Here is a 27,552-nt window from a genome sequence, read left to right on the forward strand (position 1 = left end):
CACAGAAAATGATTGTAGTGCCTTTAAACTGCTAATCTAACCTACATCCATAAATACAAAGATTTAAGTCTGTCGTACATACACAGTTTTCGAATTGTCTTTTACATAGTCGCATTAATGTGCGTTTACAAAGGTGAAATGATATTGACGAATGGTGGCAGACTCAGGAATGGTGGCAGACTCAGGAATGGTGGCAGACTCAGGAATGGTGGCAGACTCAGGAATGGTGGCACAGAGGGAGAAGAGGGACATGTTGAGGGGAAAACAGAGAAACTGAGTAATAGACTAGTACAATGATAATATTTGTATGGGAGAATTTAAGACTGTGGGAGAGTGGAAGACTGTGGGAGAGTGGAAGACTGTGGGAGAGTGGAAGACTGTGGGAGAGTGGAAGATCGGTGGACGAGTAGCAGACAGGTTAAGGCAGCGAGTCAACGAGAGTGCAATAAATCCTGGCTAGCGAAATATCTATGAACATCAGTGGGGGAGTGAGTGAGTGAGTGAGTGAGTGAGTGAGTGAGTGAGTGAGTGAGTGAGTGAGTGAGTGAGTGAGTGAGTGAGTTGATAGTTTCGTCCCAACATCGACTTGACCCAGTACTCCGGCCAACTTGGCACGAAGATCTACTACATCTCCAACAGCTGACAACCCAGCAGCATCCACCGCACCTTGCCAGCCACACCCGCGGACGCGGGCGCCCTCACCAGCGTACACTCACTTAACAACACAGGCAGGTGCTGCATGACCACCCTCAGCGTCGTCCTCAAGGGCGCCACCCGCGGTCTCGACGAGGTGCTCGGCTACCACACCAGCAGCAACGATTCTGGGATGGTCAGACGAGGTAACCTCCCTTCCCGGGCTCGTGTTGGGCTCTGAACAGCCTGGGGGGCTCACAGACGAAAGGTGCAGGGCTCGATTCAAAAGACATGGCGGAGTTGTTTGAACACATTTCCTTTCATCTGAATCCTTTCTTCGCCTAGCAATAAATAGCTGCCTGAGAGTTGGTCAGCTGTTCTGGATTGCATCCTGGGAAGATCAATCATTGGCGTAGTGGGATCTCGACAACTTAACAGGCTTCTTGTCCTCGACAACATGAAGTCAACTACCGGCGAGATATCAAGAATAACCAGTGCCACAGGAAAGGGCATCAGAAGCATATCTGTCGAAGCTAAAAGGATTTAGACTGACAGGATCAAATGTTTAGAGACAATCACTAAACAGACCAAGAAATACTCAATTCTGATGTAAATCCTTACATGTCAGACGTCAAGGTGTCCACACCCAGCTCGGCAGGTTGTTGTGCCTCGTCCAGGACAATATCACCTTGAGCCTGCTAGCCACGATGGTAATCACCACACAAAACTGTCTTGCCAAACAACTGCAAACATGATGAGCATAATGTATGCCAACATTTCATGCTGGAAACTGGAAACATTTCTAGACGAGAGGACACCTGTGAACGGGGGGAGGGAGAGAGGGATTACACTTTGTTTTAGTACATTTGTACACACACAACCTATTGATTTTGTAATTTCTGTTCACCTAGAAACAATATTATTAAACTATACATAAATAAAAGAATCTCCATTCTAGTGTTTGATTGTGTTTAGAACCCCTAGCTTGTTCTAGGGGGGGGGGGGTATATGGTCATCAGTATGAAAGTAATATCACTCCTGTCAATTACATGCAATTACTTTGAGATAGTAATCTCGTAGCAAATGACAGCCTTCTTTGATCAACATCGATTACTGTCTAATCGACAACAAGGTTTCAGGAAAGGTCGTTCTGCTGCTGACTTCTTATTGATCTTTTCCTAGTTGCGTCAGTCACTGGATGACTCCAAGATCAACTATACTGTTGACCGGGTATGGCACTACAGATACTGTTGACCGGGTATGGCACTACAGATACTGTTGACCGGGTATGGCACTACAGATACTGTTGACCGGGTATGGCACCACAGATACTGTTGACCGGGTATGGCACCACAGATACTGTTGACCGGGTATGGCACTACAGATACTGTTGACCGGGTATGGCACCACAGATACTGTTGACCGGGTATGGCACCACAGATACTGTTGACCGGGTATGGCACCACAGATACTGTTGACCGGGTATGGCACTACAGATACTGTTGACCGGGTATGGCACCACAGATACTGTTGACCGGGTATGGCACCACAGATACTGTTGACCGGGTATGGCACTACAGATACTGTTGACCGGGTATGGCACCACAGATACTGTTGACCGGGTATGGCACTACAGATACTGTTGACCGGGTATGGCACCACAGATACTGTTGACCGGGTATGGCACTACAGATACTGTTGACCGGGTATGGCACCACAGATACTGTTGACCGGGTATGGCATTACAGATACTGTTGACCGGGTATGGCACTACAGATACTGTTGACCGGGTATGGCACTACAGATACTGTTGACCGGGTATGGCACCACAGATACTGTTGACCGGGTATGGCACCACAGATACTGTTGACCGGGTATGGCACTACAGATACTGTTGACCGGGTATGGCACCACAGATACTGTTGACCGGGTATGGCACCACAGATACTGTTGACCGGGTATGGCACTACAGATACTGTTGACCGGGTATGGCACTACAGATACTGTTGACCGGGTATGGCACCACAGATACTGTTGACCGGGTATGGCACCACAGATACTGTTGACCGGGTATGGCACCACAGATACTGTTGACCGGGTATGGCACCACAGATACTGTTGACCGGGTATGGCACCACAGATACTGTTGACCGGGTATGGCACCACAGATACTGTTGACCGGGTATGGCACCACAGATACTGTTGACCGGGTATGGCACTACAGATACTGTTGACCGGGTATGGCACCACAGATACTGTTGACCGGGTATGGCACCACAGATACTGTTGACCGGGTATGGCACTACAGATACTGTTGACCGGGTATGGCACTACAGATACTGTTGACCGGGTATGGCACCACAGATACTGTTGACCGGGTATGGCACCACAGATACTGTTGACCGGGTATGGCACCACAGATACTGTTGACCGGGTATGGCACCACAGATACTGTTGACCGGGTATGGCACCACAGATACTGTTGACCGGGTATGGCACCACAGATACTGTTGACCGGGTATGGCACCACAGATACTGTTGACCGGGTATGGCACCACAGACTGCTGGCTAAACTTCAAGCAAAAAGGTATATCAAGCTCCATTCTACAGATAATATGGAGCTACCTTCAATTCGACTCAAGATCAGTCTTCAACGGAGTAGAATCCGAAAGCTATTTAAGCGGTCCTAGTGTACCACAGGGTAGTGTGCTTGGACCGTTGTTGTGGAATGTCTACTTTAACACCACTATTTTAACTCTTGAAATTTTAGTCAGTACTAATAACTGAACTCTAATATTTATATATACAGGAGACGGAAAGCCGACTGCTACAAGGATCATTAATCAGAACTTGCAACAATTTATTTCCGGTGTAGACGATGGCAGTTATATTTATGGCAGAGTAAACACAAAGTTTACATATTAAGGACGAAGTTTAATTCTTAAATGACTATGAAGGACCATGTGCGAAACACAACAAGCATGGCACCTCTCGTACATACCTGACAGCAGCGGTTGCAAAACATTACATGAACTACAAGTTTGCCTCCATTTTGAAAAGGCACTGCACTCGTGTTTGCTCTGCATACCATCACGTATCTGAATTTTGAGAAAGATAGGGAACTGTGCAAGAAAACATTTTAAAGCCTTGACCCATTCTGGTTGGAATGGTCAGTACACCAAAGCCTTCAACACTGTAGAGATAATGCTAGTTTTACTATTATGTATAAAGTTAGTGTTCTCAAGGTTCGCAAACCACGCTCAGTTTTGTGGAAAACCAAAAGTTGGCAACCTCAAGGTGTTCAGCCATCACCAGCTTCACGCTGAGTGATGCCTGCTTAACATTCCCTCCCCCGTCCTTATCGTGATCCCTTCCAAGTGCTATATAGTCGCAATGGCTAGAGATATTTTGACTTGTATTTAGAACATGTTCGCTCAACAAGTAGATATTGATGACATTAAGTTAACACACAATATGAAGGCTCTTCTAATTCACAGCTGGCTCCAGCTTCAGCCTTTATGTAGCAAGACTGTAACTTAGTTTTAAATGAAGCTTCTTCTTCTTAATAAAATCCAAGTCATTAAATAAACAAGTTTCTAAGGCCAGGCTTCAGATGAGCTGATGTTGGATAACAGTTCTTAGTTTGCAGTTTCACTGGGAACATTAGGAAAATTTCTAATAAAACGTAGGGTTGGAGCGAGAGGGAGGGAGGGGGAGAGAGGGAGAGAGAGAGAACAAGCAAGTATTTAGGGATAGAAAGAGAGACAGCAGAGTGAGAGGGAGAGAGAGAGAGTAGTGTCCGGCCTTACGGGAGAGTGAGAGACAGTGGAGAATGAGAGAGACGGGAGAGAGACAGTGGCGTGATAAAAAGTGTGGTGAATATGCAGATGACCACGGGCCGAGTATAAGAAATCAATACGGGTCTCCTTGCCATCCCCCCCCCCACAGCCTCTACTCCTCCTCTATCACCCACAACCCCCACCTCAGCCACCCACTACCCGCTTCTGTCACCCAGTACCTCCTCCTTCCTGCCTCCCCACCTCCTCACCCTCTCCCTCAATCCCCTCCTTCTTGCTTCCCCCTTTTCTGCTACCCACAACCCCCCCCCCTGAAACCTACCCCCCCCCCCCCTCCTCTACCACTCACAATCCCCCTCCTGACTACCTCCTTCCCTTCTCTGTCACCCACACCACCTTATCCTGCCCGCCTTTCTTCCCAGCTGCTTACACATCTAAGGAAACAAAATAGTCAGATGTCTTCCTATCGGTCTACACAGAAGCCCACGACACGCACCTAGACTGTCTTTATAACACGTATTTCTTACTGCTTGTTTTTAAAGAGGGGGGGGGAGTGAGCTGGAGTCTGGCGCCAGGGAGGACTCGGTGCTCAAGTTCAACCTGTAGTGTAGTGCCTTTGAGCGCTTCCCGAGCACAACACGCTGCCTGGGGTCTTCTTTGTCTCTTTATACGTCACTCTATTCTCATTTTGGTTATTGAGGGGACAAGAGCTGAAGACTGACACCAGCTAGGGTTCAGTCTTAGTTTATGAACTCTCGTTCTGTCACCCACACCCTCCACCTTCCCGACTCTCTCCCTCCCGTATGTTTCCACACACATTTCCTCATCTCTAACTTCCTCCCTCCTGTCTACCACCTCCTCCTTCCTGTTCCTCTGTCCTCCGTCTCTCTTCTCGACCACCCTGCAGTGCCGCCCACCCTCCCCTTCCTCTTCCAAAGCCCGCCGGTACCTCCCTCTCTCAGCCGCCCAGCGCCCAACTCACTCCTGAACTGACCTCATACTTTTCTACCTCTCATTTCCCCTCTTCCCATCTGCCTCCCAACAGCCATTCCCCGCCTCCCCTCCTACTCCCTTCCTTTTATTTTTATCCCTTTACTTATAATTTGTCCATCCTTTTGCTTATAATATTATTTGTGTTTTCTTTAGCTTTATTTGATATCGGAAGGTTACAAGTTATACATTAGTGAATACAATGAAAGGTTAAAGGTTTAGATCTCTTGGCGCTCCTCAGCTTCCGGTCAAGACCCGAGGCCACAACAGGCGTTTCCACTTTGGACTGTCACAGTGAGGCGCTGACACTAGCAGCTATTTGGTCTCCGGTACTGTCAAAGAACCTGAAACGCAATTCTCTGAGAAGGTTCAAAGTGCTCATACCCCAGGGACCAGACGTCTCAGATGTTTTATGAGCACAGGTGTTGGGACCTTGCACTTGTTTGTGCTTGACTGATTTTGCTATATCCCTGTGGGTGGCCGCACCACTTGCCGGTTGAGCTTTGACGCACATGTAGGTGCCAGGGAGGGTGATACACACGTGTAGTCCTACACCAGCTGTTGGCCCCTCTTCCAGGGGTGTATTGTGATGCTGTCTGGACGAAGAGTGGGATCCCTAAGGCTAGGGACCTGAAGTGGTTAAGGTAGTCTGTACGCCAGCTGTGATCCTTGGCAATTGACTATATATATATATATATATATATATATATATATATATATATATATATATATATATATATATATATATATATATATATATATATATAGTGTCAAGGCAAGAGTGCCTTGGGATTTCTCAAGGAATTGGGTTCCAAGCTCATTGACGTCACCAGAGACCCAAGGGCTTCCAGTTTTTTATTTCAGCGTCTCAGTGTGGCGATCCAGAGGGGAAATGCTTGCTGCGTCCTCGGTTCTTGTCCAGAAGCGGAGGAGCTTCAAGAGATCCATAACCTTTAGGCATTTGTCTTGTATGTTTTGTAACCTTTAAATACACAATAAAGGAAAAAAGAAAAAAAAAAAAAAAAATATATATATATATATATATATATATATATATATATATATATATATATATATATATATATATATATATATATATATATAATTATATATAATAATATAACTGCGACACACAAACGAGAAGCAGCACTTCAGGGACGCTAACAAAACATAAAAGGAGGAATATTAAGGCTTCAGTCTTTAAACAATTCACCTTCATCAACAGAGGAGATTCCGCACATCTTCGCTATTTACTAAATAGATACTATTAATATATCAAATGTAAGTTATTGTAAGTTATACCCCACCTTACCATGGTAATATCACTTTACCTACACGTCGCTGACCTTTCCCCATTCTCATGCTGCTCCCTAAATAAGTTCTACCTTGCGACTGGCTCAATCATCTAACTGTTTCGAGAATAATGTATCGAATGCCAGTCAATCGATGACTGATTGATTGTCGGAGGAATAATGTCGTTGAGAAAGGTAGAGCCAAAACGGAGCTGTTAGTGAACGAACATCGTGTCTTAATAATCGTCTTCTGGTACTTCACGATGCAGGACCACAGGACAGACTTAGAACACGTTGGTCTTACACATGGTGGCGACCAACATATCTCCAGGTTAACACTTGTGATGATAAGAGAAGCCAAGAGAGCTGGAGGCATGAGGTGAGCCACAGATGGTTGTAACTGTGAACGGGTTTATGTGAGCATCACCGGACATCATCGCAGGTTGGTATATCAAAGCATGATACGGTTGAAAATACTTGCAAAACTTGCCTGAAGCACACCAGGAGTAGAAATCAATCTAGGTGTTTCATTATCAGTGACAAAGAGAATACTGAAACGAATGTCCCATGAAAATCTAACTAACATAACAAACACACAAAGACATGAAAGCTGCAGAATTACTCACTATAAAGAGGACAGTGATAAATTTGGTATAGGACTAATAAATCAAGAACTGGGAAATGGCAAGATACGCCTGAAATCAGAGGAATCTGGCAACTATCACCAAATTCGAGTGTGGAATGCACTAAGTTTTAACTTTGTGAACGAGAATACATGTATTGTGTTGAAGATTATATTGGAGAATATCTCATTACCCGGTTTCCGACCAGCAAGGCTGAGATATGCTGAACTGTGTAAATAATTCTCAACGTTGTTGTTGTTGTTGTTAAAGATTCGCTACCTGGAACAAAAAGTTCCAAGTAGCACGGGCTATGGTGAGCCCGTAGATAGTTATTGGAAACACTTGATGATATACAACAGCTGTAGCCGAGATTTACCAGGTAATGAAATAATTATGTAATATAACCGACGTAGATGTAAGGTGAAGGTATACAAGTACTCCCGCCACCTTGTCTTCTTAAGTACCCAATTAAGGGCACGTCTCTGGCAGCAAATAAGATAATCCTCCTCATCATTATTGCTAACAAATTAATGCTCGAAAAGTTCATAGTATGTCTTACCGTAGACTTCATTGGAAACCTTGTTATATCATTGTTTAGTATTACAGTGTTTGCTCAGGGTATTGTTAAAACACACACACACACACACACACATTTTGGCTGACGACGCCAAAATTATGAGAAGGATTAAGACAGAGGAGGACAGCTTGAGGCTTCAAGAAGACCTGGACAAGCTGCAGGAATGGTCGAACAAATGGCTGTTAGAGTTTAATCCAAGCAAATGTAATGTAATGAAGATAGGGGTAGGAAGCAGGAGACCAGATACAAGGTATCACTTGGGAGATGAAATACTTCAAGAGTCCGAGAGAGAGAAAGACCTGGGGTTGATATCACGCCAGACCTGTCCCCTGATGCTCACATCAAGAGGATAACAGCAGCAGCATATGCCAGGTTGGCTAACATAAGAACGGCCTTTAGAAACTTGTGTAAGGAATCTTTCAGAACATTATATACCACATATGTCAGACCAATCCTGGAGTATGCGGCACCAGCATGGAGTCCATATCTAGTCAAGCATAAGACTAAAATGGAAAAGGTTCAAAGGTTTGCCACCAGACTAGTACCCGAGCTGAGAGGTATGAGCTACGAGGAGAGACTACGGGAATTAAACCTCACTTCGTTGGAAGACAGAAGAGTTAGGGGGGACATGATCACCACATCCAAGATCCTCAAGGGAATTGACAGGGTTGATAAAGACAGGCTGTTTAACACAGGGGCACACGCACTAGGGGACACAGGTGGAAACTGAGTGCCCAAATGAGCCACAGAGATATTAGAAAGAACTTTTTTAGTGTCAGAGTGGTTGACAAATGGAATGCATTAGGAAGTGATGTGGTGGAGGCTGACTCCATACACAGTTTCAAGTGTAGATATGATAGAGCCCAATAGGCTCAGGAACCTGTACACCTGTTGATTGACAGTTGAGAGGCGGGACCAAAGAGCCAGAGCTCAACCCCCGCAAGCACAACTAGGTGAGTACAACTAGGTGAGTACACACACACACACACACACACACACACACACACACACACACACACACACACACACACACACACACAAGAAAACGTCATACACTTCTTCCATTACGCCAAGACGAGAACACTAAAAAAAAAAACTAGACATTAACTAAGACAAACCACTAAGACTGTTTTTTGGTGGTAATCCCCGGCCGGTCTTCAGTCTTAAGTAAGATTTCTGCCAGTCAAGGGCTCCGTGGGGGCATTGGCTTTAATTGGAAATCTGGAGTCGGTAATTAATTGGATTTGTCATGATTAGCGGACGTTGGTTCATGATCGTTACGCCCCGTCCGGTGAGCATCGTTCACCTGGCTACCCTAGACAGTTGTTGCCACACGCCACTCTTGCTTCTATATTTATCTTATTAATTTATTAAACATCTGAACTTCTGAGTTTTATCTTGTGCTGTTGTATTATATATGAAGATTAAAATTGTATCTAAAAATAAATGCTAAGGCGTGCAATATAGTCAGACATATATCCAATCTTCAATACAGACAAGAATTGGCATTTTCTCCATTACCAGACATCCAGACCACAAGCAGTTTTCTGGAACAACGATGAAATGAACTGGAACGAAAATTCCTGCTCAGAGACGTGGGATTTGTAGAGTATCACCCTGCAACTTGTGAGACTAATTCATTTACACCACTGACGCCACCCAAAATTAATAGAAGTCGAGCGTATTTACTGGATTGACGATTAATCTCCGCTTGTCATTACTGTGCCATCAACCTCCTTAACCATTCCTATGGAACTTAATTTGCACCATTTACATGCTGTACTTGTATTTATACTTCTTGCAAATAATCAAAATGTTTGTACAATACATAAGAATTACCTTTTTTTCAGCAGTATATGAAGCGACAATATTATAAGAGTCTACCCCGTGAAGTAGGAGGTTTTCTATGGTGTGTGAAGCCGCCTCTGAGCACCAAACTACAGTATTGTGGGAACTAACAACAAACACGCTCCTCGGATATAATACCACACATATATACTCATCACAACTAAGTATATATAACATACCTTCAATAATATTTCCATTAAAGCTCAGCTATTGTCTTTAGTGCAAGTTGAACCATTAAGGATAATAGGGTTAATAGGTTGGTTACAATTGACACCTACATGAGTCACATAGGCCTACAATTGATTATAGCATGAGTCAAAGCAGTATTTTCTTTGGAATACAAAATAGTTTGATTGTTCTAACAGTTAGTTTCATCTTAGGCTATTTAAATTTAGTTTTTTCTACTATAAATTCTTTAGTTTGCCCTGAAGATTGTACACTCTTGTTGTGAGTCCCGTCTCATGGTCCTTCTCTGAGGCCTCTCTCCCACCCATGGTCCTTCCCTGCGGCCTCTCTCTCCCACCCATGGTCCTTCTCTGAGGCCTCTCTCTCCCACCCATGGTCCTTCTCTGAGGCCTCTCTCCCACCCATGGTCCTTCTCTGAGGCCTCTCTCCCACCCATGGTCCTTCCCTGAGGCCTCTCTCTCCCACCCATGGTCCTTCTCTGAGGCCTCTCTCCCACCCATGGTCCTTCTCTGAGGCCTCTCTCCCACCCATGGTCCTTCTCTGAGGCCTCTCTCTCCCACCCATGGTCCTTCTCTGAGGCCTCTCTCCCACCCATGGTCCTTCTCTGAGGCCTCTCTCCCACCCATGGTCCTTCCCTGAGGCCTCTCTCTCCCACCCATGGTCCTTCTCTGAGGTCTCTCTCCCACCCATGGTCTCTCACTGAGGCATCTCTCCCACCCATGGTCTCTCACTGAGGCATCTCTCCCACCCATGGTCTCTCACTGAGGCATCTCTCCCACCCATGGTCCTTCTCTGAGGTCTCTCTCCCACCCATGGTCTCTCACTGAGGCATCTCTCCCACCCATGGTCTCTCACTGAGGCATCTCTCCCACCCACGGTCCCTGACTGAGGTCTCTCTCCCACCCATGGTCCCAGACTGAGTCCTGCCTTCCACTCATAATTAGCACTTCTTCACTCTTCGTTCCTTACGTCCTCCTGCCTGTCTTAGTATTGCAGAAACATTAACTTAAGACTGAATAACACGTCTTAAGAAGTTAACACAAGGAATGTAAAACATCTGAAGATGTTTGCTCAATGAAGGCAAAAATAAATGTTAGCTCAAGGAATAATTGAAGGGAAGGAGCGCAGGTGTGTGTGGCATCCTTGGCGCTCCCGGGATGTGTCTGAGAGGTGGGCGGCTGGTTGAGGGACGCCTCACGTGGGTAGTCTTGTAAATGAGCACTTAGTATGCAGTCTCCAAGGCCAGAGACGCTAAAGCTTTAGCATACCAGCTATACAAAGTATATTTGGTAATCTCCAAAGTCGAGTGATACATTAGACCTTATTGTCTGCGTGCTGTACCTGTGCACATTTACACCACAACAGACATGAACTATACAAAAAAATTCACCCTCAGGTGTTCAGTATTCCAAATGATAAGCCTAACCCACACACGAATGACTCGTGTACAAGATGGAGAAGCAAGCTGGCATAATTTTATCAAGAGAGTACCTGAAGGACAGAAGAGAAAGAGTCACAGTGACGAGGTGTCCAGCTGGAGAATGGAACAAGTGGGGTCCCTCCGAGGCTCAGTCCTGGGACCACTACTCTTCCTAATTTATGTGAGCGACCTACACGAGGGCGTCAGCTCCAGCACGTCAAGATCTGCAGGACACAAGTGGAAGCTGCTAAAACGAGTGAGTCGAAGAAATGTAAGGAAATACTCGTACCCTGTACCGGTGGTCCGTAAATGGAATTCACAGAGGAAGGTTGTGGAAGCCGCCTACATCTACAAATCTAAGCCCAGATTTGACAAAGAATTGGAACATCAGAGTAGTTAACTGGATCGCAAGAAGTGAAGTTGTTGCGGTGAGAGGTAGAGATGACTCCCTCGTAGTTACTGAGGTGAGGAGTGACTGGTCAGCAGCCTTTAAGGGCATGTGTAAAGTTGTCTCACCACAACTGCTCCTCAGCAGCACCACACCACCTCAGCAGCACCACACCACCTCAGCAGCACCACACCACCTCAGCAGCACCACACCACCTCAGCAGCACACACCACCTCAGCAGCACCACACACCACCTCAGCAGCACCACACCACCTCAGCAGCACCACACACCACCTCAGCAGCACCACACCACCTCAGCAGCACCACACACCACCTCAGCAGCACCACACACCACCTCAGCAGCACCACACACCACCTCAGCAGCACCACACACCACCTCAGCAGCACCACACACCACCTCAGCAGCACCACACACCTCTTCAACCTCAGCTCACCATCCCGACAATAACGAGTCAGGTGGCACTAACGTTTTCCTTCCATCAACCTCGACAGGTTGGGTACGTTGATTGCGTTTGTACGTTTTGATAAAGCAGAACAGTTGCATTTTTTAAAGGAGTGGCAAATTGAGAGAAGGCCTGTGTTAACTGTGATGACGGGTGGCATCGTTGACCTCAGAGATGCGCCGGCAGCTTTACACACACATGAAACATTGCTCGCAGTAACAGTCTGATGAATCTCATCAATCACAGAGACAAAAGAAGGATTTGTTTTCTTCAATATGATGATGGGAGTATATGGAATGAGTATGCCCAGGACGTGGTGGAGGATGACTCCACACTTGGAGCAAGAGGGTGAGTGGTGGAGGATGACGCCACACCTGAAGCAGGAGGGTGAGTGGTGGAGGATGACTCCACACCTGGAGCAAGAGGGTGAGTGGTGGAGGATGACTCCACACCTGGAGCAGGAGGGTGAGTGGTGGAGGATGACTCCACACCTGGAGTAGGAGGGCGAGTGGTGGAGGATGACTCCACACCTGGAGCAGGAGGGTGAGTGGTGGAGGATGACTCCACACCTGGAGCAGGAGGGTGAGTGGTGGAGGATGACGCCACACCTGGAGCAGGAGGGTGAGTGGTGGAGGATGACTCCACACCTGGAGCAGGAGGGTGAGTGGTGGAGGATGACTCCACATCTGGAGCAGGAGGGCGAGTGGTGGAGGATGACTCCACACCTGGAGCAGGAGGGTGAGTGGTGGAGGATGACTCACATAGAGCAGGTTCCTGCAAGCCTGTAGCAAGATCCAACAAATCCTACGTACGATATTTCAGTAATGCTTGGTGCAGCGCTGCCTGCCACAAGGTTGGGCTGGCAAAGAAAACCCGCGTGTAAAGTGCCCAACTCAATGAACCTAATCCAATCTAAGCAAACTTATCCTAACCTTACCTTACCTTAACCTAGGTTATCTATCTTGAGATAATTTCGGGGTTTAGTGTCCCCGCGGCCCGGTCCTCGACCAGGGGACCACCCCCAGGAAGCAGCCCGTAGCAGCTGTCTAACTCCCAGGTACCTATTTACTGCTAAGTAACAGGGGCATCGGGGTGAAAGAAACATTTTGGCCATTTGTCTCCACCTCCACCGGGGATCGAACCCAGAACCTCAGGACTACGAATCCGAAGCGCTGTCCACCCAGCTGTCGGGTGCCCTAACCTAACCTAAACGATCTTATTCTAGCTCAGTAGAGTGTATTATCACCGATTTTAATTTTTCCAGTGACCGCAGTTTGGGGTTCAGATTACCAACCAACCTCTAGAACACCACACTGTCCACTGACTCTCAAATCGACTTGTGTAATAATTGTGGGAGGGCCGAGGAGCCGGGTGGGAGGGCCGAGGAGCCGGGTGGGAGGGCCGAGGAGCCGGGTGGGAGGGCCGAGGAGCCGGGTGGGAGGGCCGAGGAGCCGGGTGGGAGGGCCGAGGAGCCGGGTGGGAGGACCGAGAAGCCGGGTGGGAGGGCCGAGGAGCCGGGTGGGAGGGCCGAGGAGCCGGGTGGGAGGACCGAGAAGCCGGGTGGGAGGGCCGAGGAGCCGGGTGGGAGGGCCGAGGAGCCGGGTGGGAGGTCCGAGGAGCCGGGTGGGAGGGCCGAGGAGCCGGGTGGGAGGGCCGAGGAGCCGGGTGGGAGGGTCGAGGAGCCGGGTGGGAGGGCCGAGGAGCCGGGTGGGAGGGCCGAGGAGCCGGGTGGGAGGGCCGATGAGCCGGGTGGGAGGGCCGAGGAGCCGGGTGGGAGGGCCGAGGAGCCGGGTGGGAGGGCCGCGGAGCCGGGTGGGAGGGCCGAGGAGCCGGGTGGGAGGGCCGAGGAGCCGGGTGGGAGGGCCGAGGTGTTATACTCAAATTCTGTCAGTTGAAATGTAACCAATCACAGGCAAGTAGGCCTCTGACGTCATGCCAGAGCCAGTTATACACCTGTTTGCCTCACTCAATAAATATATATAGAAGCGACTACTGTGTCTACATTCAACCCGAACAAGGCAAACGAATAGAGGAGCCGGGTGGGAGGGTCGAGGAGCCGGGTGGGAGGGCCGAGGAGCCGGGTGGGAGGGCCGAGGAGCCGGGTGGGAGGGTCGAGGAGCCGGGTGGGAGGGCCGAAGAGCCGGGTGGGAGGGCCGAGGAGCCGGGTGGGAGGGCCGAGGATCCGGGTGGGAGGGCCGAGGAGCCGGGTGGGAGGGCCGAGGAGCCGGGTGGGAGGGCCGAGGAGCCGGGTGGGAGGGCCGAGGAGCCGGGTGGGAGGGCCGAGGAGCCGGGTGGGAGGGTCGAGGAGCCGGGTGGGAGGGCCGAGGAGCCGGGTGGGAGGGCCGAGGAGCCGGGTGGGAGGGCCGAGGAGCCGGGTGGGAGGGCCGAGGAGCCGGGTGGGAGGGCCGAGGAGCCGGGTGGGAGGGCCGAGGAGCCGGGTGGGAGGGTCGAGGAGCGGGGTGGGAGGGCCCAGGAGCCGGGTGGGAGGGCCGAGGAGCCGGGTGGGAGGGCCGAGGAGCCGGGTGGGAGGGCCGAGGAGCCGGGTGGGAGGGTCGAGGAGCCGGGTGGGAGGGCCGAGGAGCCGGGTGGGAGGGCCGAGGAGCCGGGTGGGAGGGCCGAGGAGCCGGGTGGGAGGGTCGAGGAGCGGGGTGGGAGGGCCCAGGAGCCGGGTGGGAGGGTCGAGGAGCCGGGTGGGAGGGCCGAGGAGCCGGGTGGGAGGGCCGAGGAGCCGGGTGGGAGGGCCGAGGAGCCGGGTGGGAGGGCCGAGCAGTGTGTCACCGAGAGAAGCCATCCCTGGGAGCACCGTCCAGCGGGACCTCACCTCCCAGGAAGAACATGCAACATTAAGCAGTATACCAGATAATGAGAACTTAATCCCGCATATTTTTACAAGAAATGAGATACAAGTTCCTTAACAATATTAATAAGAAAATGTGGGGGATCTTTGACAAGCCGCCGGCTTCGCGTCTTTGTCGAGGCTATTAGAGAAATAGTAGTCCTTAGGTAAATTCCGGTAAATCTCTATATTAATTGCTCTGTTAATCTTATTGTATAAACTACACTAAGAAAAAATGTATTTCAGCAAAATATTTGGTCAAACGAATTTAGAGGAATACTTCTGCTAGAGGAAGGCACATGGACCCAAGCTGAGGTAACCAGCATGATGCTAATACACCGTGTGGGCCCGGGGGCAGCAGCAGCCTGCTCACTCTCAACCTGCTCTTCACAACCTTGGAAAAACTCTTGCAGAAAGTAAAGGGGCAGTCGATGGTGCCAAGACAGCCGTGACAACACCAAGACACCAATGAGAGCTGCTCAAGTTCCTGTGACTCGCAGAACCTGGGCGGAATGAATGAAAACTTGTCGGCACTGAAGGTGCATAAAAGACACCACATTGTGTCGCCAAGACTCGCCATGCCTCCTAATACATTGTAAATGCTCACACTGAATACAACAAACCTTGTATAACCAAACATTTACATGTTAATATTGTATTGTACACAGTTTCAGTGACTGGCAGTTGTGTGTACGTAGCCCCTGAGCACCGGGGCTCAGGGGCTACGGGTGTGACCCCTACAGTCACACCCGTAGCCCCTGAGCAACGTCCAGCAGATGGGTGTGACTGTAGGCCGCACTCCGGCGCCTACGCTGCAGTGACCATCACACTCGTCAACAGTGTGAACCATCGTCACTCTGTCTCAAGGGAGACAGTGACACTGTCTCCCTGTCCATCGTCACAGGGAGACAGACCGAGGCTAGCCAGATGCCACACTTTACTGAACACCTCATCGGCTTACCATGGCAACCTTCTTATGCAGATTAAACTTGGGTGGACTTCACCATTTTCTAAGGAAAGGATCACGAAGGCGTATTATAACACACTTCCCCGCCGCACAGCTGTTCAGTGACGTGAAGAACACGCTGTTCTCAACTCGTCCTGTGGACTGTTAAGACGCTGTTTTTAATGTGTACGTCTACCGCCGTAGGACATTCACGTCTCTCACATCTTCCTTAGTCACAGGTAATATTTAGTAACAAGTTTCTCCAGTGGCAAACCTTGCCAGGTGATGCACACGCCAATCAGTCACTGACCGCCCCTGCTAGATATTATATCAACATGATAATGCTTATCGACCTTCACACTTTAACAGTACTAATGTTTATTTTGACGATTTCTTAAAACAAAAACACAGACGATATATATATACTAGAGTACGAGAGATAGAGTGAGCGAGTGTATGCTGACAGTGTGTGTTTACTCACCTATTTCTGCCTGCAGGGTCGAGCATTAGCACTTAGACACCGCTTTTCTATCCGCCGATTGTCTAATGCAATGACTCTTAACCTTTCTTTTTCCTTCTACTTTTTTCTACTACTGCATTCCTGCCATCTCTACTTTTAAAATTATAAACGGAGTTTTCTTCTGCAACCTGCATGTGTGGCTGAGTGTGTGTGTGTATTCATCTAGTTGTGCTTTCTTGTCTTTCGGCCCGCCTCTCAACTGTCAATCAACTGTTTACTAACTACTTTTTTTTTCCACACCACACACACACACACACACCAGGAAGCAGCCCGTGGCAGCTGACTAACTCCCAGGTACCTATTTACTGCTAGGTAACAGGGGCATTCAGGGTGAAAGAAACTTTGCCCATTTGTTTTTGCCTCGTGCGGGAATCGAACCCGCGCCACAGAATTACGAGTCCTGCGCGCTATCCACCAGGCTACGAGGTCCCTAATCTTCTGTCATGTGTGTGTTTTTTTTTTGTGTGTGTGTGTGTTTTAATGTATTTGTACACCACAACCACCACCCGCGACCACATACGGACTCCTGGTTCAGCCTGTACGAGGAGCGGGCGTCTGGACACCTCTTGTGCCGGGGCACCGCCGAAAAACACGACGCTATTTTGACTCGATACTGTCATCCATGAATGCAGCTGTGCAGCTGATCTGACGTCTGGGGTCACAGGGAAGTTAAAATAAATTTCGTCTGTTTTCTGGTTGGATCTCCGGGCGGGAAGACTGTGTCCGGCGTCGGCTTGGCTGGAAACAATCGGGAGTTAGCGGCTGTTGATGGGCTTCTGGTGTGTCCTCGAGGCGTGCTGGGTGTCACTGGAAAACATTTTAGCATTTTGTTCATTGGGCTTGAGTTTAGTACGGGGCCATCGCGATTCTGTTGCTTGGCCATAATTTGTTTTCACTACCCAGAGTTCGCCAGACGCGTGACTGCTTATCGTGTGGGATCACTGGGTGTCGATAACCTTCCTGCTGGTTTTGTGTGTGCGGGGTCCGACACCCGCATCACCAGACATCTGCTTCACTCTGCTTGTCTTGTAACGAAGGGGCATCAGAGGGGAATGTTTTGTGGTGAATATATGAAATAATGGGTGCTGGTAGAAAAATCCATTTTTCAAAACCTCACCAGTTCGGCAGCTCTTCTGCACATGGAGAGAGTGCATAACTGCAGTGGGAGAACGATCCTCTCTAAAAAGATGTAAAGAAAATAGTTAATATTGATAAATCGACTATTCCGGGTACGAGTGACTGTGGACTAGAGCAAGTAAGAACACTCTTAAAGTGTACCAAATTAAAGTATTAATAAGTGAAGCTTTAGAGTATACTTGTTTGTTGATTAAGTCCAAGTTTTGTAGGACTAGTAATTTTCTAGAATGTCCTTGTTCAATAGTGCTTACAGTCACGCTCCAGATATATTTTATACCTCTAAGTTAAGGCTATAGAAACAAACCCCTGTGTGATTTCAAAAGCTCTTTTACCCTATATAAATGTATTTAACTTAGTAATGAAGCACGAGCACCAGTATGAGGTATGTCCTGGAGACCTGGTACAACCTGGTACAACCTGGACGTGGTACTGCAGGCCTCTGAGGAAGGCTCACTAACTCCCACAATGTTACATACACCCCCCCCCACACACATACCTTCTTTAGTAAGGACGAGTATAAATAAATTGGTGCCTTCACAGCCTGCCGCGAGCCACAGTAGTTTTCCAAGGACGGACGACGTGTATACGACCACACGGATGTCTGGTCGTACCTGAAGGGCGCGTCCCGCCGCGCTGGCCTCCACGCCAGCAGCACACACACACCTGTATGTGTAGTGTGTGTGTGTGTGCACTACCTGTACACGTGTGTGTGGGTGTGTGTGTGTGCACTACCTGTACACGTGTATGTGGGTGTGTGTGTGTACTATCTGTACACGTGTGTATGTGTGTGTGCACTACCTGTACACGTGTGTGTGGGTGTGTGGGTGTGTGTGTGTGTGCACTACCTGTACACGTGTATGTGGGTGTGTGTGTGTGTGTGTGTACTATCTGTACACGGGTGTGTGTGTGTGTGCACTACCTGTACACGTGTGTGTGTGTATATGTGTGTGCACTATCTGTACACGTGTGGGTGTGTGTGTGTGTGCACTATCTGTACACGTGTGGGTGTGTGTGTGTGTGCACTACCTGTACACGTGTGTGTGTGTGTGTGGTCTCACACTGGCCAGCACCATCCATGTTATATGTATCTCCGTCACACTAAGATAACGGCCGGGACATTATCATGACAGCAACGTAGCCTCATATCTTCTGTCATTCAGATTTAAGTACTCATTCAGAGGCCTGATTCTTTATACCTTTGTTCAGTTATACATGACATAAATTTCATGTAATATATAAATATTTTGGTTGATAATATTGACGGGGAGTAACTTTAACCAGGTGAGAGTGGTTGTGGGGTGGTGGTTAAGGTGAGTGGATGAGAGTGGTTGAGGCGGCGCGCTAACCAGTCATCACCTGACTGTGGGAGCGTCAGGCCGGGTGTACCCAAAACAACACTTACATTTATTGACTTTATCATTCGTTCATGTTCATAATTAATGTTAAACACCAGCGAGGGGTAGTAGTGATGACGGCACGAGGCTCCCGTATACTAGGTGGGAGGGTTTACTAGGTGGGGGAGTCTACTATATAGGTGGGGGAGTCTACTAAGAGGGAGAGTCTACTATATAGTGGGAGAGTCCAGTGAACCTCACCACCTCCCTGCCACCAGAGAGATAAGCATCATCGTCAACAAGAACAGGGAAAGGCACATAAACAGCTGCAGGAACCGCAACAACAGCAGCAGCAAGAACAGCAGCAGCAGCAGCAAGAAGAGCAGCAGCAAGAAGAGCAGCAGCAGCAGCAGTGGCAAGGACGGAGGTAGTCCAATAAAAATTATCCTCATTACTGGGTTAAGACGCTGAAGGAACACCCCGGGCGTCTCCTGACGGGGCTGCAGCTCAAGTTACCCGCCCTAATGAGTACGAACGAGGTTATCCCAGTTGCAAGGAGGTCGTTAATTCCTGCACACACCGACTCCCCTAATGACAGGCTATTACTGCTAATTACCTGCTCACTGACAGCCGGCAAAAGTTTCCAGATTGGGGTTGGCTTCCTCGTCTCTCTTGGCTTGGGTTGTGGGTACGGGGGGAGGAGGGTTGGCTGTAGGGAAGGTTGGTAAGGTTGGCTGTAGGGAAGGTTGGTAAGGTTGGCTGTAGGGAAGGTTAGTTGTAGGGAAGGTTAGTAAGGTTGGCTGTAGGGAAGGTTGGTAGGGTTGGCTGTAGGGAAGGTTGGTAAGGTTGGCTGTAGGGAAGGTTGGTAAGGTTGGCTGTAGGGAAGGTTAGTTGTAGGGAAGGTTAGTAAGGTTGGCTGTAGGGAAGGTTGGTAGGGTTGGCTGTAGGGAAGGTTGGTAGGGTTGGCTGTAGGGAAGGTTGGTAAGGTTGGCTGTAGGGAAGGTTGGTAAGGTTGGCTGTAGGGAAGGTTGGTAAGGTTGGCTGTAGGGAAGGTTGGTAAGGTTGGCTGTAGGGAAGGTTGGTAAGGTTGGCTGTAGGGAAGGTTGGTAGGGTTGGCTGTAGGGAAGGTTGGTAAGGTTGGCTGTAGGGAAGGTTGGTAGGGTTGGCTGTAGGGAAGGTTGGTAAGGTTGGCTGTAGGGAAGGTTGGTAGGGTTGGCTGTAGGGGAGGTTGGTAAGGTTGGCTGTAGGGGAGGTTGGTAAGGTTGGCTGTAGGGAAGGTTGGTAAGGTTGGCTGTAGGGAAGGTTGGTAGGGTTGGCTGTAGGGAAGGTTGGTAAGGTTGGCTGTAGGGAAGGTTGGTAAGGTTAGCTGTGGGGAAGGTTGGTAATGTTGGGTGCGGGTTGGTCATTTCAACAGAGACATTACTACAAGAGGTACCTTACTTTACGGTTACCTTGCGTTGATTCCGGGGGTCGAGGTCCCCGCGGCCCGGTCTCTGACCTGGCCTCCTCCTCCCTACCAGGAGGACAGGTAGTGTGTAGTAAGGCTTTATTAAGCGCCTCACACACCTGTAGCGTAACACAGGTGTGTGGTGGCCAAAATACAGGTGTCAAAACAGAGGGTGAAGGAATGCCTGGAATAATAACTTCTTACTTAATGGAACTTTATAAAGTTCATTGGATTTGTACCAAATATTTTGTTACCGTGTCGTGGATTTCTTACAACTGACTTTTTGGGGTATTTAAGGTACTTTATATTAAAGCTTAAATGTGTAAATATCTACATGTGTGTATATAAATGTTGGTACATATACGACGGGTACTTTCAACCCGTTGAGAGATGAATATTCACAGTAGTTAGGTTGTGTAACAGTACTTGTGCAACCATAGTGTGGCGGGGGGAGGGGAGGAGGAGGAGGAGGAGGAGGAGGAGGAGGAGGAGGAGGAGGAGGAGGAGGCGGACAAGGAGGAGGAGGAGGAGGACAAGGAGGAGGAGGAGGAGGAGGAGGAAAAGGAGGAGGCGGACAAGGAGGAGGCGGACAAGGAGGAGGAGGAGGAGGACAAGGAGGAGGAGGAGGAGGAAAAGGAGGAGGCGGACAAGGAGGAGGAGGAGGACAAGGAGGAGGAGGAGGAAAAGGAGGAGGACAAGGAGGAGGAGGACAAGGAGGAGGAGGACAAGAAGGAGGAGCCAGTACGGGGTGTTATACAAAGGTAAGGAAGCAGGACACAAGACAAGACTGCGAGGTGGGGAGCGTTGATGGGGAGGGTCTCGGTAGCGCAGTGGGTTTCCTTCTTCACTCACAGTTGGGAGTTAATCCCGGGACGGACAAAAATGATAGAACACGTTTCCTTTCATCTGATGCATTTATTTATCTAGCTGTAAATAGGTACTAGAAAACTTGGAAGTTAGTCAACTGATGTGGAGTTGCATCTTGGGGAGGGTCAGTAGCTCAACCTTGGGGTGGGGGGGGGAGGGACCTCAATATCACGTACATACATACACAGGCTGCCTGTCCCCCCGACAAAACGATTTAAAACGAATTATTATACACTCGTGTAACTAGTCTGACCTATTTGTGCCTGCAGAGTAGAGCTTCACGTGCTTGTCTGACGCAATGGCTCCTGACTTAACTCTCCATTAGGCCTACCTGCCAGTGTTATGCTAGAATACACTTTCCACCAACTCTATGGCTCTTCTGTCTATAGAGCTTCCACCCATATCGTCTTGCTATTCACTGTGAACATTTCTTCTTTTTCCATCCTGTCAATCCATATCAGTATTTTGTATGTCTCTAGCATGTCTTCTTCGATAGATTAATCTGCTTCCTTTAAACCATGAATTATCACTATCAGCTTCCTCTGGAATTCCTTGTTTGCGTAATGTATTACGCCCCTGGGAGCCGCCTCACTTGTCACCACCAACACTTAATGCTACAGCCACTAACTTACTTTCAGTTTTTTGTTTATTCAAAGTGAAGTTGTTTTCTGTATTCTCACATATAGGAAATATGTTTTCAGTCTCTTTCTCTAATTTATTCTGTTTAATCATATCGTCCTCCTCACACACTCTGATCTCGCCCTCCCTGACTCACTAGCTTTCAAAATGGCTTACATTATTTTCTAGAAATTTTAATGTTGATTCCACACTGTAACCTTCTTAATATAGTCTTTCTGGTAAGGCTCACGTCTGTGTCTGTGTTCCATCTCGTTTATTCCTGACATCTCTGCGGCTCATCTGTGTCTCCAGCTTCCACCTGTGTCCTCTGGTCCTTCCTTTTTTATCTTGTTGAACATTGTCTCTTTGTCAACCCTCTTTTAATGCTCCTCAGTATCATGTACGTCGTTATCATCTCCCCGCTGAAACGTTTTTCTTCCAACGTGGTGAGTTTGAGCCCACTCAGCCTTTCATTGAAGACAAGTCTTATTAGCACTATAAGTAGTTAGCCTCATATCTCTGTACAATTTTCTTCAGGTGCCAGCGATGCACATTCAAGAAGTGGTCTTACATAGGGTATATATATGCTGAAAGCCTCTTTGTTTAGGGTCCCTGATGGCTATCCTGATATTTGCCAGTTTGGCGTGTGCCGTAGACGTTAATTTGTGCATGTACTCCTTAGGTGAGCAAACTGTGTGTGTGTGTGTGTGTGTGTGTGTGTGTGTGTGTGTGTGTGTGTGTGTGTGTGTGTGTGTGTGTGTGTGTGTGGCAGAGGGGGGGGGGGAGGCGGGGGTGGGGAGAGAAAGTCAGGGAGGGAGCTGAAGGACAGGTGAAGGGACCTGTATTACGCCGTGGAAGGACATGTGCGCATCTTATGCCTGGCTCATAAACTCACACACACACACACACACACACACACACACACACACACACACACACACACACACACACACACACACACACCAGATAGGAAGAAGAGAACAAACACATAGGCAGGAGAATGAGGTGTAGCATTGCTGGTTAAAGATAATTTGAACTTTGAGATCATCATTACGAAGGTGGTAAATGGTAGCCACAGTGCCGGCCAGGGATCTCAGCAGAGGGTGGAGAGAAAGTGGTGGTCATAGATCATTCTCCTCTCTACAACCCTCAGGAAACACCAGAGCCAATTTCTGAAAGCAAATCTGTTAATCATAGGGGACTTAAACCATAGAAGAACAGACACAATAGGCCTATGGGAGAGAAGATGTGAAGAGTCCATATTTTTTCTACGTATGAACGACGACGAATAGACAGGACTGACGTTTTTTGGAGTGTGAGAAAGCTTAAGACACTGTTCTCCACGTGAGACTAATGCTCAAGATGGAGAAATAAGCAGGAGTTGATCAAAGGAGAGATGCTCTAGTGGATGGGGGAGAAACTAAGTACAATAAGAGAATGACGGTGTTGTAAGAGTGACCAGAGTGATGGGATATTTCCACCAGGGTCCGAAAAGGCTCAGTACAGTTCGTCTCTTGGTCTTACTGTTATTGTTTGTTGATGATACAAGACTTATACAGAATGTAATTACAGAGGAAGACTGCAAGGAACTACAGGAAGATCTGAACAGACCTGTTCAAGTTCTTGTATACCAGAATGGTATAACACATGACCACTACCCTGGAAACACAAACCGAAACTGTCTCTATTTTCCGCTTGTTACAACTTGAAATAAAGTTGTTACATCTTGGCTTAACGTGTTTATGACGTATTAGAACGTTGTTACAACTTGCTATATTGGTTGTTATAACTGGTTAGGTGGTGTTAAAACTTGCTCGAACGTTGTACCAACGTCGTAGTTTCGCTGTGTGTTTGGCGGGTAGAGTTCATCAACAAGTGGAAAATAATGAAGGTGGGTGGTGAGAACAGGAGGCTGACATATGGCAACAAACAGGAGAGGGAAAATGATCTCGTGGTTGACATCACACTGGAGATGTCTCCTGAAGCCCAGGCCAGGCGGATACCATGAGTGGCGGCGTGTGTAAGTTTCCCCAACATAACAACTACCTTTATAAATGTAAACATTGAGTCGTTCAGAACCTTCTATATCACATGTGTCAGACCAGCTCTGAGTTTTGCGGCACTAGACTGGAATCTTAACGCGTTAAATAATAAAATGAAGCCGGAGAAGTTATTTAAGTATGTCACCAAATTACAAAGTTGTGGAGTATAAATTACGAAGAAAGATTAAAAGCAATAAACCTCACGTCGCTGGAATAGAGAAAAACATGATCACCATATACAAAATACTCATAGGACCTGACAACTCGGGCAAGGATAGATTCATTAACACGGATGATACACAAACAAGAAGAGACAGGCGAACACGTAACACACGAATGAGCCACAGAGACATTATAAGTAATTATTCAATGTCTGAGCACTTAAAGACGGGATGCAATACAAAGCAATGTGGTGGAGGCCAATTTTAAACACATCTTCAAGTGTATAATAACAATGTCCAGAGAGCTGGAGAACATGTCATCTCTGGATTAAATGTTGAGAAACGGGACCAAAGACCTGAAGATCCACTCCTTGAAGCATGCACAACTACTCAAGTAAAACTAGGTAAGTAAAGTTCAAGTGTTCACGAGTCAACAAATTCATGGATCTGAATTCCCACAGACTGAGAGAACAGGAAGTCTTATCTCCATCATAAGTGGGATATCTGTGTATCAGTTGGGCTTTACGACCAGCCCATGAGGATGTGGTTATATTCTCGATACTAACTTAAACCGAATTTGAAATAACGCAGCTGATAAAGAAAATCTTTAAAAACATCCTGACACTATATGTTACCACAGAAACGAGATGGTATAAGAACACTGAATAAGAAATTATCTTTGGACTCCGGACCACTGTAAGTAGTCACTCAATATTTGAAAATATCTATTGAGGGAAGGAAAAAGAGATCAAGTAGACTAGCATACTCTCAAGTGGAGTACCATAAAATCAAAGAAATTCATCGTAACAATACCAATGGAAACGAAACTCACAGATTAAATAACAATAATTTATGGACTTTCCAGTACGGACACACAGGTATCAATAACGCTTTACGCTGCCTGTAAGAGGCAAAGCATCAAAGCACAACAAGAATACATGAAGGACCAAGAGTGCCTGGAAAAAATACAAAGGAAATATGATACAAATGAACTACAACATTTACAAAAGAGCGTGGAGTAAGTAAGAATTTTTAGTGAGGAGTTTGAAAATGACGCAGCATTCAAGCCAAATGCCAACCAAAACTCTCAAGCGTCTGTACATAACAAAAACTCAGTGTAAACAAAAAAGAGGATAACACATACGAAAGTACATAGTATAACATGGATAACACATTCAGGTACTAGACGAACTTTTTCAAATTTTAACCTAAACTGCCAATGACCCCACACGGGCAGACACTTCCCGGTGAGAGACTGATAGCAACAAAAGTGTCTCCAGAGGGAATGTGGAAATAACTGATTGACAAAGATTTTAGGAAAACTGCGGGACCAGGCGAAATCTCACTATGATTACTGAAAGAGATAACTAGTCCATTGACTATACCTCTTCCTACTCTCTAAATCATTGCAAAAGACTGAATTGGTACAGAAATATTGTAAACAGAAGACACAAGTCACTGAGCTAAATACTTATAATAACGTTAATACAAATGGGAAATTACCAAGATAACAAATTGTGTTTGAGGTGTCTATGACAAGCAGGAGAAGAGTCATAAGATTGTCTTTCTCGGCTGTCAGGGCGTTTGAAACATCACGCAGAACTGACTCTGTACAAGATCGCAAGCGATGCTCCTTTATCTGGAAAAAATGTAGGGGTCGGGCAGTCAGGAGGCCCCCCCCCCCCGGCAAGGACTGGTACTAGAAATGCTATTTTGAATATATTCCAGCGACCAAACTGAAAATTTGATCAATCACATTTATTTTATGAGGATATGTGGGTATCACCCACGTGATACCACATATAGAGCTGTAGCCTTTAACACCTCGAGGGAAACTAGACCCCCTCCCCACGGGAAACTAGACCCCCTCCCCACGGGAAACTAGACCCCCTCCCCACGGGAAACTAGACCCCCTCCCCACGGGAAACTAGACCCCCTCCCCACGGGAAACTGGACCCCCTCCCCACGGGAAACTAGACCCCCTCCCCACGGGAAACTGGACCCCCTCCCCACGGGAAACTAGACCCCCTCCCCACGGGAAACTAGACCCCCTCCCCACGGGAAACTAGACCCCCTCCCCACGGGAAACTAGACCCCCTCCCCACGGGAAACTAGACCCCCTCCCCACGGGAAACTAGACCCCCTCCCCACGGGAAACTAGACCCCCTCCCCACGGGAAACTAGACCCCCTCCCCACGGGAAACTAGACCCCCTCCCCACGGGAAACTAGACCCCCTCCCCCACGGGAAACTAGACCCCCTCCCCACGGGAAACTGGACCCCCTCCCCACGGGAAACTAGACCCCCTCCCCACGGGAAACTAGACCCCCTCCCCACGGGAAACTAGACCCCCTCCCCACGGGAAACTAGACCCCCTCCCCACGGGAAACTAGACCCCCTCCCCACGGGAAACTAGACCCCCTCCCCACGGGAAACTAGACCCTTGTTAATATGATGTTAATAAAATACAAAATACTATAAAGAATGTAGAAAGTAGATATAGAAGCGATGCTCAAAATGAGAAGCAATAGAACTAGTGGTCACGGTTGTATCTCAGGAACACAATTGATCCGTAGAAAGGTCAGGAAGAATTTCTACAGTTTAAGAGATTCAAACAAATGGAACGGATTAGGAGAGATTATTTGTGAAATTTAATACACAGCAGTTTCCGAGGGAAATAAGAACAAAGACATTAGTAGAGTTATTACAATAATCTTCCTCTAGAAGTACCTGAAGACACGTACTATCACGCCATAATTAAAAGAATGCACCATATTCAAAATACACCTCTTGTTGTGTTGTGCAAAGTGATACAATGGGACAGTGGTCGTAGGCTTCAAACTGGTGGTTGTGATAGACACTTGTAGCCTACACTATGGCTTGTATGGCGGGGTGAGCTGCCTGAGTCAAGCCGCCCCCAGCAGCCGTTACTGGACCCTACATATACATGATACCGCTTACCATGTGCCTTCCCCACTTAAAAAGTGAAAACATTTCCCTTATAAATAATTACGTTTAATTTCATTATAAAACTTTTTATTAAATTTGAGCCAAAACTAACTTAACATCCTAACTTAACCTAAACATGCCTATTATTTCCCCAATGCTGTGTAACGTAGGTAAAACTGGACGTATTTAAAAATATTAAGTTTGAAAGAAATATTTAAAAATATTCAAGATCTCTCTAACTCTTAGGCAAAATAGTCGTGCTTGCTAGGCCCAGATAAATACAGTATATATATATATATATATATATATATATATATATATATATATATATATATATATATATATATATATATATATATATATATATATCACAAAGAAATCACAATGGTGTGATATATCAATGTGAAAATCATTTTGGACAATGGGGTGACTTGAACCGGCGTTCTGGTGATTCCAAGACACGTGGCTTAACCCATTC

The 27,552-nt window shown here is 47.5% G+C and overlaps 1 protein-coding gene across 1 annotated transcript in view; it reads left to right on the forward strand.

Moving 5' to 3' along the window:
• Positions 1–27,552, forward strand: part of LOC138362683 (uncharacterized) — a 118,364-nt gene that overhangs the window by 48,071 nt on the left and 42,741 nt on the right. The gene's annotated exons all lie outside the window — the stretch shown is intronic.

Source organism: Procambarus clarkii, chromosome 9 (genome assembly GCF_040958095.1).
Source record: "Procambarus clarkii isolate CNS0578487 chromosome 9, FALCON_Pclarkii_2.0, whole genome shotgun sequence".
Lineage (NCBI taxonomy): Eukaryota > Metazoa > Arthropoda > Malacostraca > Decapoda > Cambaridae > Procambarus > Procambarus clarkii.